The sequence below is a fragment of the Haemaphysalis longicornis genome, unplaced genomic scaffold (genome assembly GCF_048455015.1).
Source record: "Haemaphysalis longicornis isolate Haplotype H1 unplaced genomic scaffold, Haemaphysalis longicornis Haplotype H1 scaffold_1, whole genome shotgun sequence".
NCBI lineage: Eukaryota > Metazoa > Arthropoda > Arachnida > Ixodida > Ixodidae > Haemaphysalis > Haemaphysalis longicornis.
In genome coordinates, this window is record NW_027526203.1 from 284113181 (window position 1) to 284125694 (window position 12514).

Here is a 12514-nt window from a genome sequence, read left to right on the forward strand (position 1 = left end):
GCCTTGCGGGACACGACCATAACATATGGTAGGGGTGCGCCCGACCCGCGCATATCTTACAATCTCCTTAGTATATTCCGGGATAGCAGCGACTGAGCGCAAGCGGGTTTCGAAACGTGTTCGTCTGTAACTGCCTCCACCATACCGAGTCCCGTTTAGTGAGGCTGCGGTGCGCGGCGGGATACTTTCGTCTTGCCGACCTCTGTATGATTTCTCTGTACTACACCATGCGATCTCTTTCCGACCTGTCGATGTGGGGTGAGGTGGGGTCGACGTCTGCCTGGTCGATTAAACCTCGGGCGGCGTCGTGGGCCCTCTCGTTTCCTGTCAGACCCGCGTGTGCTGGTGTACACGTTATTTGAATTTTCCTTACATTTTTCGCTTTCGCGAGTATGCTCGTGGTTCGAGACGATACCCTACCCTTTGCAAAATTTCTAACTGCCGATTCCGAATCACTGACAATTATTTTTGCGCTGGCGTTGGATATGGCCACGGCAATGGCCGCCTCCTCCCCCTCCGTAGGTCGCACCGTAGCGGGCGAAGCGCCAGTGAGTAATTGTCCCTGCCGGTCGACTATCGCTACCGTCATGGCGTCGCGGGCACGATATTCGGCTGCATCAACGTAGACCACGTCCTCTGATCTTTCAAATCGTTTGTCTAGCGCGCGTGCTCGTTCCCGTCTGCGCTCGACGTTATGCACTAGGATTCATGTTTTTGGGGAGTGGGGGAACGTAGAGGTGCGCTCGCCATTCAGGGGGGATATCCTTTTAAGGCCCGCCTGTGTTTCGTATGCTATTCCTAGCGAACGAAGGATGTCTTCCGATCTGGCTCTGGGATAGTCTTTCATAATGGGCCGTTCTCAGTGCCTCTACCAATTCGTCGAGCGTGTTGTGAACGCCCCACGCTTCAAAACGATCATTTTCAGTGATGAACGGAAGTCCGATCGCTTGTTTGAACGCCTTTTTGATGAGGCCATTGATTTTTATTTTCTCGTCTGCTTTGAAATTGAGGAAGGGACTCACATAAGTAATTTTGCTTAGCACGAAGGACTGAATGAGTCGTATTAGGCTTTCTTCTTTCATGCCTCTGTTCCTGTTTGCTACCCGTGCAGTCAATCACATGGTTAGTTGCGTGCTTTTATCTAATTGTTTAATGATTTCCTTATTGTGGCCATTATCTTGAAATTTAAGGCCAAGGACTCGGATACTGGCCACTGTACGAATGAGTTGGCTGCCTGCGTAGAGCTCGATGTTGGGTGTAGCAGGATCTCGTTTGCGTGCTCTGCTAGTGGGTCTATATATCAAGAGTTCGCATTTTTGAGGGGAGCACTCGAGGCCTCGAGGGCGGACATAATCGGTTATCGCGTCTATTCCGCTCTGTAACGTGCACATGTAACGTGCGCCGGCGACCCAGAGGGTCACGTCGTCGGCGTAGAGGCTGTGATTTAGAGTGGCTATCTCATTTAGTTTGTCGGGTAGTCCCATCATGGCGGCGTTAAATATAAACGGTGAAAGTACAGAGCCTTGCGGCGTCCCACGGCTTCCCATCTCAAATTGGCTCGATTCGATGTTTCCAATCACTAGGGATGCCGTTCTGTCAGAAAGAAAATTTCTAATGTAATTGTAAACTAGTTTTCCGGTCGATAGTCTCTCAAGGCCCTCAAGAATCGCCTCGTGACGGACGTGGTCGAACGCCTTGGTGAGATCAAGACTGAGAATGGCCCGGGTGTCGAGCGGGGAGCAGCCTTCGCCGTCGATTATCTGATGTTTGATGCGTAACACGATGTCCTGGGTCGATAATTTCGCTCGGAAACCTATCATGGTGTGAGGGTACAGGTCGTTTTCCTCCATGTAGACATTTATTCTGCTTAACACCACATGCTCCAGAAGCTTACCTAAACACGAAGTTAAAGATATAGGCCTGAGGTTTTCAAGGTGTAGCTTTTTCCCAGGCTTCGGTATCAGGACTATTTTCGCCGTTTTCCATTGGTGTGGTTTGCGGCTAGTCTCCCAACAATGGTTCATAAATTTGGTTAGTGCCTCTATAGATGCGTCGTCTAGATTTCGAATCATCTTATTCGTTACGCCATCCGGACCAGGTGCGGATTTAGTGCGTAAGTAGTGTATTGCAGCGCGAACCTCGAACGTGGGGATGGGACGGTCTAGTTTTGGGTTTGCAATTCCCGCATAATCTTTGAGTTGAATCTTAGGGTTCGTCCCAACGTACCTGTCCTTGATTTCTGTAAGTATTTCAGCCTCAGTACCTTTATGCTCGTGCACAAGCCGGCCGACGTTTTGTCGTTGTGTTGTTTTACTGTTGTCTGGGTCAATGAGGCTGCGTAAGATGTTCCATGTTCGTGATAGCCCCATTTGAAGGTCCATGCGCTCGCAGGCCTCATTCCAGTGCTGACGCGAGGGCTGATTCGCATAGTCTTCGATGTCTCTATCAAACCGCGCTATTCGCCTTCTGAGGGACCTGTTGTATTTCTGTTTACTCAGACGTTTCTGTAGGCTGGATTTTGCTTCCCACATGTGTAGGAGCTTCGCATCTGCACATTGAAGCTCGGCTTCCTCCGGAATGGTCTCCGTGGAGCGTTCTATACGTGTTCCCGGAGTAATGTCGTCCATTCGTCTATGTCAGTAATTTCCGTTACATTGTCCCCCGTTCCTAGTTCTGTGTGTCGAAGGGCCCGAAACGCGCCCCATTTCGTTATTCTTATTTTGTTTCCCCTAGGTTTGGACGGTCCCGCCTTCAGGTTCATAGAAACGATGTAGTGGTCACTACCCATACTTTCTTGCGTATTATTCCATTCCGCAACGACAACATTTTTTAAGGAAAGTCAGATCCGGCGTGGTATCTGCGCTAACGCTGTTGCCGATGCGCGTGGGAAATGCCGGGTCTGTAAGAAGGGTCAGACGTTCTTATTGCGCATCGATCCATAATTGTCTGCCCTTCGGTATTTCCTTCGCGTAACCCCAAGCCGCGTGGGGCGCGTTGAAATCGCCAACTATTATTAGTGGCTGCTTTTTGGCGACGTCTAATGTTCGACGGAAAAGTTTGGCGAATCTGTGTTTCTTTTTTGGGCTACTATACACGTTAATACAAAAAGACTACCTTCCCCCCTCTTTTTAGTGGGAATAATTTCGGTAAGTACGTGGTCTACGGTCGTCACGCCCGTATCGTGCCTGATTGCCGGTAGGTTTCTCTTAATCATCGTGCAAACAGGCGATTTAGTATCGCCCTCCCCCACGGTGCTTCCGTAAAACGATTTGTAACCGGATAATTTTGCTCCACATCCCGTTTCCTGTAATGCAAACACGTCCGGTGCTTCAATGTTTTCCTTAGTGTCCCGGAATTGCTGCAGGTTTCCCCTCTTGCGGCGAAACCCGCGGAAGTTCCACTGCCACACCACATATTTGTCATCGCTGCTACTCTGACCCATTCCAGTTGGAAGTGTCTGATATGCTGGCTTTGGGACTGTCAAGCATCGTGGGTCGGGCGTAGGGTTTGGCCACTTTAATAGGCCCCACGCTCGTGGTAGCTTGAGGCGGCGCACCCATTTCTAAGGCCGTGATTCTGGCGTTCAAACCTGCTATTTGTTTGTCTTGGGCGTACGTCGTGAACATGTTTTCGAATTTCTTGCCGAGTGCCTCCAATGTAATGTCTATTTTATTTTCTATTCTGCTTTCTAATTCCTCTAAGGGGGATGGTTTGGCTTGGGTAGCTCGAAGCTTCTCGTTCTGCTCCTTTTTTTTTTCTTTAAAGGCGGGGGGGGGGGGGGGGTTGTTCTTTCTTGTTCAGTGGTCGTATCCATTTCTACCTGATTTTGTAGCTCGCAAGCGGACGCCTGTTCCAGCTGTTTTTGCTCAACCGCTCTGTCAGCGTGGGTATGCTTTAGACGGGCTATTTCCTCCTTTAAGGCTATATTTTCGCGCGTAACATGTTCCAACATCTGTCGTATTCGCGAAAGTTCTTGTTCTAGTATGTCGTTTTTGTCTTTACCTCGGGCGGGTCCGTGACCATCGTTTTTTGCACTTAACGGATCTTTCGAACAGGAGACCGTCTCTGCCCAGCTCACCGTGTTGTCGTTGACTTGACGTCGAGACCCTGCCGTGGACGACGTAGCTGCGTTGTCTCCGTTCCCCCGGGAGCTTGGGGATCTGGAGCCGGACTCTCGTCGTTGCTCGCCACCTGGTTGCCTTCGACACTTGGACCGGGAGCGATGCCGTCCTCCTGTTCTCCATGTGGTCCGTCACTCTTGTTGGGAAGGCGAGGAAAGGAACTGGAGCGACTCCTCTTCCCATCCTCCTCTGAGTCCTTGAAGCGGCCTTGTCTACTTTCAGGTCGGCCTCGGTAATCTTCCGTGGTGCGGAGAATTCTTGTGCGCCTTTTCCCTTTGCCGTCTTCTTCTTGGTAGAGACTAGAAGATCTTTGGTGATGATCGCGTAAACTTTGCTCTTGCTCTCTCGTTGTTGTCTTTTTTTCTTTTCCCACTGCCTTTGCGTGAGAAGGAAAGGCGTTCTGAAGCGTTGTTGGCACGTCTTGTCGCCGGTTGCGTGGCCTTTACCACACAAGGCGCATTTCTGGTCACACGGGTGGCCCTCGCCGGGGTTGCGCTCGCCACATCCCTTGCAGATTTTGTCTTCTGGTGCTGGACACACATCGGAACGGTGACCCAGTTTGCCGCTCAAGTCGTACACTTCGTGTTTCTTCTTGTGGAGTAGACACCTGTACTCTGCTCCTCTGTAGTAGACGAAGTGGGGAACCTGTTTCTCTTCGAATATTATGACGACCGAGTTGGTGTTGCCCATTCTTCTAGCTTGTAAGATCGTGGGGTTTTTATTATACACCATACTTCGCGTGATGTCCTCTGCCGTGTAGTATGAAGGGATGCGGTGAATGACCGCTTTGACCGTATCTTCTGGTGCAGCGGCGTACGCGACGGTTTCGTAGACGGCATCGCCTACTCGCAGTTTTCTGATGCTGTTGTACTTCTCGGCATTCACCATGGTCGGCGTATATTATGACGATGTTCTTCGTAGGGTTTGACTGGAGAATGTCTTCTTCCGCTTCGTCTCGCGTAAAGCTTGCCGCGGCGAAAACTGCGTCTCTGATCTGAGCGTCGCTCAGCTTTTTAACGTTCAGCCCGTCTCGTGGCCTCGGAATGATCTTAATATCTTCTTTCGGCAGCTGCGGAGCACGTGGCGGCTGCGAGTTGCGCGAGCGCTTCGTGGAGTGTTTCGTGGTGGGTGTCGATGACCTCCTTGCCGTCGCGAGTTGTTCTGCCGTTAGGCACAGCTTGCTGATCGCTCGGCTGTTGCGTTGGCGGTGGCTGGACAGCCATCCTGCGTCGCTTTCGAATTCTTCTGCTGAAATTGACTCACCATTGACTTCGACGACCTCCATGTCGCCGATGCGATGGTCGGAGGCAGCACTCATCCCCGGTGTCGCTGTATGCGCAACCGGGGTACCGGGGCCGTCGCCTCGTCAAGAGGTGGCTGTGTTGTGCCGAAGCTCGCAAGGCTTAGCGAGGCCCAGGGCACTCCGGGTAGAAGTATGGCCGCGAAAATCGAACCGCTGGTCTGATCTCCCTGAAGTTGACGTCCACCTGCGTCGTTGACCTTTGTGGATCCGATGCTCAAGAGGGGTTGTGCGAAATTGTGGTAATTACGCCACCAGAGAGATGAAAATGCGGAGCCCATATGGAACACGCCCACACTGCTTGGCCACCTCGTGGCCGATCAAGGGAGGGAGTGTGTAATTTTTTCGTAGGGGCTATCATCCGTATTTCGTCCTTTGACAAACGATATCATGGACATGAAATTACGGCCCTACAATTTTCAGTGTTCGCTACCCAACAACGCAGAATAAGAGCAGCTATGCTAACTTTCCGGATGTTAAACCGCCTAACGTCTGATAAAGCCACTGAAGTAAATGCGTGCAAGAATTATTTCAGGTTTCATCGCGAAAGAAGAGAAATCCCCGCTCGATTCACGCCCGCCCCACCGCCTGTCGTAATGAAAATCACTCTTCACAATGAAAATCACAATGAAAATCACCCTGATTTTCATTGCGTTTTCATGGTATCTCATCCTTGAAAATTTTTATTTCTACCCACCGATGTTATAGTTAAAATTTGTTCGCGCGCAGGTTCTACAGGTTCACCATGCTGGCATTGTGCTGTAATTAGCCCTTGCGGACTCTGTGATATGCCGTCATTCGTCATAGCCGATGCCAGCAAATCGAATGGAAAGATGGTGCGAGGAAACCGGGCCTTTTGAATCCCCTTTCCTCGGTATACAGTGCGGGTTATACGGCCGGAAATGCTCACAACATGGCCTGCGCATACCAGGCCCAAGTTCAGTGTTCCCTCAACATCCGGAGACCATTGTGTTGGCGGCCATAGAAGAGGTGAGCATCGGCGAGGAACTTACCGATAAGCGTTGAATAAATATTCGATGGCAGTGGAGGCAACCTAACACAATTGATCGAGGTAGGGCCGCAGGCATCCCTTTCCTTTTGTAGGCCGAATCGAAACTGGCCGAATTTGGAGGTGGTGGCGTCGTTTCTGAAGGCTGAAAAGTTGTGTTCAATTGAAATGCATTTTCCATTACCTTCCCTGGTTGTATCAGTGTAACCCCCCCCCCCCCCCCTCCAATTTTTTTTACCTGAAACTCATTTCTGTCAGTCATCCATTTGGTTCTGTGATTTCTTCCGCCTTCGGATCGGTCCATCGGCATTTATTCTGTTTCTCTTGTTGTTAAAATGTGCGTGTATATTCGACACCCAATTACTCAATGCCATTTCTAACTGGACCCAGAAAGCAATCCTTCTCAAACAAGCTAATTTAAATATATTAGCGGGCGAATTGACAACAATATAGCCCTGTCATTGCTTGAGATAACCGCATAAGCTTTTCCCCCGGCATAGCTGCTATTACCTTTTTTCCGGGTTTATTGCAAATGCGTTCCGAACAAAAACCTCAAGGTAATACAAACACTGGCCTTCACGTGTGGAAACGAAATCGGGTGCGTCCTAAGTAAAACGAGGAGGAATGGGATGAAACTCCTAGAAAATGTGCGTTACCCGTGTCCCACGATGTTATAAACGACGGTTTATTTCCCCATTATATACACGTTACTTCACGATGCATTATTGCACGTTCTTGAACATCCCATGTGCAAGAATACCGGCCCCACAATGTCCTGATGAATGCAGTTTCACCCGTTAGGGCTCTACTTTAACGGTGTGCTCAGTACTGTGCACTGAATCTTCGCGCTCTATCTGCGCAGTGGGTGATTGCGTGGCCGATTCACCGAGTTCTGAAGGCGACGTGAGGGTGGCCGTCGCGGGCTGACTATTAAGCGGGTCTTCAGCTTCCTCGAGATAGCTGCTTGTGCTGTTGTCAGTGCTTTCGTCATTCCAGCTAGCCCCATCATGCTGTTTCGGCACTGGCTTGTTCAATTGCAACCCTAGTGTTTCCGGAGCCTGTGCATGATCAGTGGACGATGCGTTTTCCACGATCGGCGGGGCGGTGCCTGCGCTGGGCGTCGGGGCGACGGGAACCAAACCTTCGTCCTGCGGGGCTACTTGAATAAAGGCTTTATTTAGTGGAGCTTTGCTTTTATACTGCCCTCCCTTCACTTGTTTCGCCGTCGTCCTGTTTACGTCAACTACTTGGGCGCCTGTAGGGAAAACTAGTGGCTCTGACTTCCTGCCCCCAATGCCTCCAGTCTCCAGTTCACCGACGCCAGGGAACCCAATCTGTTGACCACGGGGAGGAATATTTGGATAGTCACGAGCAAATGCCTCTTCAAGCTGCTTTAGAAGACTGTCGTGTGTTTCGTCCTCGAAAGTTCGAAACCTCGGGGGTGGTGGCTTCGCAGTTGTCTTAACTACTTGGCTGAAAGGAGGAACTGTTCGCGTCGACACAGCTAACTTCTCGGTAATCGGTACGGTCTCGTTCCGTCGCGGCGGCAGTGCGAGCAGAACGGGATGTCGAGTCGGAGGACGCCGAATATCCGTCACAATTATTTTGGTCCTTCGTGGCCTATCTGGTTTTGGAGGGATCGGCTGTGCTGGCCTGACGGTGCGAACACCTCCCAGCGACGCTGGTTTTCGCCGACTTCCCTCTAGATGCTCCCGGGGTCTGGGAGGTCCGTCCAGGGTCAAGCTGGCAGAGCGTGGGGGGCTGGGTGTGAGGCGCTGCTTCGGGCGTATCCTGAAATATTTGCCTCTTTTTGTAGTTCGAGTCGTGTACCGTGTTGTGGATGGCTTAGGTGTGGTCGTGGTCGTAGATGTCGTGGTAGTAGTTGTGCTTGTCGTCGTCAGAAACGGAGGGCTGTCGTCGAACTCTTCGTAAAATCCCAGTTCCCGGTAGCCATTCAAATACGGCTCCGGGGCGTCATACTGCGGTGGCGCAGGTAACGGTGGTGGTGCCGGTGGAAGTGGTGGAAGTGGCGGAAGCGGGTGAAGCCGCTGCGGCGGCGGTGGAGGCGGCGGCGGCGGCGGTTGTTGGTATCCCCCGTGGGATTCGTGCACGTGGTGCTGAGCGCCTCGTTCTACGTCGTCGTCGGTCAGGAAGTAGGCGCCGTCGTCACCCACGTTGCTGTTGACGTCGTAGAAGAGCGGAGCAGTGCCACACGGGATGGCGTCCTCGGGGTACATGCACGTGAGCGTCAGTTGGTCGAACATGGTCGTGTTCCCGCAGACGAAGCTGAACAGCTGGAACCTGGATGGCCCCATAAAGTTCGGCTGCTCGTGGCAGACATGGAACACCTGGCAGTGATTGTCGACATCGGCGAAGTAGCCATTGGCTCGACATCTGAAAGAAGTCTTTAGGAGGCCCACGATGAACTCGGAGCCATCGGGAAGGCTGTACGATCCTCGTCGAACCTGTTGAAGAAACAAGAGCATTTAATGAGAAAGTTGCTCATTCCAAGAAAACTGGAATTTAAAGTTTATGTCCTTAAAATTATTTACTTCCTACAGATACAGTCCAGCAGATACGTTTGTTATTGGAAAAGTTGTTCTTTAACGAACACTTGAACAAACTGCATGCAACAATATAAGTAGCTAAAATGGGAATGTAGCCAGGAGAAACATGCGGCGACCGAGGCTGCATGTCGACAGGTAGCGAAAACGGGTCACAAAGATACGATCAATCAGGCCTGAATCAATTTTAGAGAAGCCATGAAATGATGCAAGGTGGAAGTATTAGTTTCCCCGCAAGAATTCTTGTTTTTTGAATGCACTCATGTGTGATCTCGATGGAATTGTTACAGTTTGTCGACATAGAATTGCGATTACCCACTTAATTTTAATTGACTCGCATCGACCCACCTGACGCTTCAATATTGACGTTGAATTTCTCCGACAAGTTTTAACCGTCCAGAGCCATTGAAGCACCGCTGATGGTAATCTTTTTGAGCAAAGTTTCTTGAAAAGATAGGTCTACCTACCTGGAGTCCCTCAGTCTAGAAAAAAACGTTAAACAGTTTCTACCTTCTTGTGGCCATCAGATGGCGATTCCAGCGGCGTCAAGTACGCACCACATACTGCAAAGCATACCAGCTTGCAGAGCCTGCTGTTAAAATCAGGCATCCATACGAAAGGCCTCGCAACAATAAGAATTTCTTTAAACCCAGGAATTTCTTAGCAACATTTATGAAAAATATTGGCATTTTAAATGTTTCTGTAACGTTGTTCTACTTGGTAATAAAAAAAAGTTCGGTACAAGCTCACTGAATCATCGCAATTAACCAATGTCTAATGATATCAGCTGTACAAGAACGTCATAAGAAACAAATATCTTGAATTAAGATGGCGTGAATGAACCCACAATTATTAAACTTATGGTACGTTTCCTGGCACACTTTTTCTGGCGGGTGCCCTGATTGTGTCGCTGGCACATTGGCGTCAGTTTAGTTGTATTCGTTTTGCCTACTTGAGATATTTTAACAGCGAAGCTGTTTAGCAAATGTACCACTGGCGAGCTCTACACGGCCGGCAGCATCGTGGCGTCTACCACCGAGCAAGCAGAGGAGTTAGCCATAGCGCTGGCCCTCTCCAACCCCAACTGCACTACCATCCTCAGTGACTCGCGGAATGCAGTCCTGCGCTTCGCCAAGAACAAAGTACACCCGAGTGTAGTGAGGGTGTGCGGGGCCCTAAGACCATCGTCGACGGGCGTGTGCATCAAATGGTTCCCAGCCCACATGGGTATGGTAGGACCCGAAGCGAACCGCAATGAGGACGCGGACCGGATGGCGAGTGGGCTCATTAGACGCAACGCCTGTCCGGCTCCCCCTCCTGCGGAAAACTACGACAGCGACGGTGAAGACTTCACCCCGATTAACACATACGGAGAGGTGTTGAGATGGTTCAGAGAAACCAGAAGACAGTACCCAGGTCCCCACTCCAACCTCTCTAGGCAAGAGGCAGGGATCCTCAGACAACTACAAGTGCGCGCGACGTGGACCCCGGTGTGGGCCAAACACGTCCATCCCGAACTACAACCCAGTGACGTGTGTGTGCTATGTGGTGTTAATCGCGCTACTATGGCGCACATGCTATGGACATGCTCAGTGACCCCGGAACCCACGGATGTGCTTCCTCCTCACCTTGCTCGTGCGGTGTGCAAGGAAGACTTTGACTCCCAACGAAGGGCCGTCCAGTTTGCTCTGGAGGCCCTCCAACGCCAGCAATCGAGGGCGCTGCCTCCCCTTCAGGAGGCTGGTACCCCTGATTAACTTCTAGCCGGCCAATAAAGATGTTGTTCTCTCTCTCTCTCTCATGTCTACAGTTAAAAATACGAGGAAATTTCCAAGCGCGTGCACGTGAGCGCGGGCCTCGCGGCGACCGCCCGGCAGTTATCAAAACCAAGAAAATGCCTAGCGCACGTGTGTTCATTCCTCGCGACAACCGTCCAGCGTCCCGTGCGCACGTTTTGTCCAGCCAAGCATACCCACTTAGGATGATTGGCCCAGATTGCGGCGACCGCCCGGCAGTTAATAAAGTTAATAAACCAAAAAAATGCCAAGCCCTCGGTGTGCGTGCCTCGCGGCGACCGGCCAGCGTCCCCTGCGCACGTTTGCCAAGCCAAGAATATACCCACTTAGGGAGATTGGCCAAGATTGGGCACAAAAACTCCAGCGTTCGCCGTAATCGTGGCAACACTTGCTCGGAACGAGAAAGACACGTCATAGCGTACGCCCCTCCAAGATGATGTCCAATGATTATCACTTCAAAAAAAAAATTAAGAAAGCTCACACTTACAGCAATAATGATGGAGTAAACGTTATTGCGGCAGCGAAGAAGAAGCAAATCGGCTGCCATCATGGACTTAAACGTTCGGTTGCGTACAGCTTCGTTACCTTCAAGTCTTCCGCGTTAGTCTGAGCTTCCTTCATTTCTTTATGGAAAACGACATCTCTCGTACATGCATGTAACAGTTGTTTGGCGGACTCGGCTTCTGCTCTATCCAATGACAACTATGCAACACCAACTTGCCCGACCTTTGGTGAACAACATTTCTAATGCAAGAAACCCTTTCTTCAATGTTTCCGCGAGCCCTGAGCGTGCAAGTGGGTGCGCTATGGGCACCACACTCACAGGGCACCCACACACACGTGTTTGTGCCTGCGTGTGTACGCATGTGCGCGCGTGTGTGCGCGTACGTTCTTTCGTACATGCATACGTGCGTGCGTGAGCACGCGTGTGTTGTTTGCCATCCTTGTCATCGCGGCTAAAATCAGTTTAACCTTGACTTTATAGTGCGTTCTTGGGTTAAAATAACCCCACTTAATGGGACCTATGTGAAAGAATGGTTAAAGTAATAATACAAAATTAATGTGTGAATACAATGCAGAGTACTCACCCGTGAAGATTCACCCGCAGTGCTGCCTAGGAACACTGTAAAAAAACCACAAAAATAGTAGGGACTAGTTATTTCGGGAATTATTCTTACAACACGCTTTTGCAGGAATGTCTAGAATTCGTTCTATGTTATTTCTATAGAGCGACTATTCCTGTGTCGTTTTCCCGCGTGGGTAACAGGTTCATTTATTACATGAAAAATAAATCTGCACATAAATAAATATACAAAATAAACAATAAATAAATAAACAAAATAAATAAACAAAATAAAGAAACGGAAATACATCTGCACAAGAATGTTCGCCTGGCCACGACGCTAGAAAATTACCGAAATGTGATCAGAAGTGAAAAATATGCCATATTTCGAGGTCACACCTACAATTTGACGAAGATAATGCCGTCTGCGGAAGTACCTTGCGTGATATAAATGTTCACTTTTTTTTTTCAACGTTTATTGAAATGTAGAAAAAACACCCGAGGGTCTCTTGCTATAGTACATCAGACCCCCTTAGGGGTAGCGATAAGTTAAGGTGCACGACGGGTATGGGTGGGAAATAGCAAGGGAAAAATAGTCGGTTGGGATATGAAATGCAGGAGAGTGTCCCACACTGCCTTCGCTAAATTAGGTGGGTAGGAG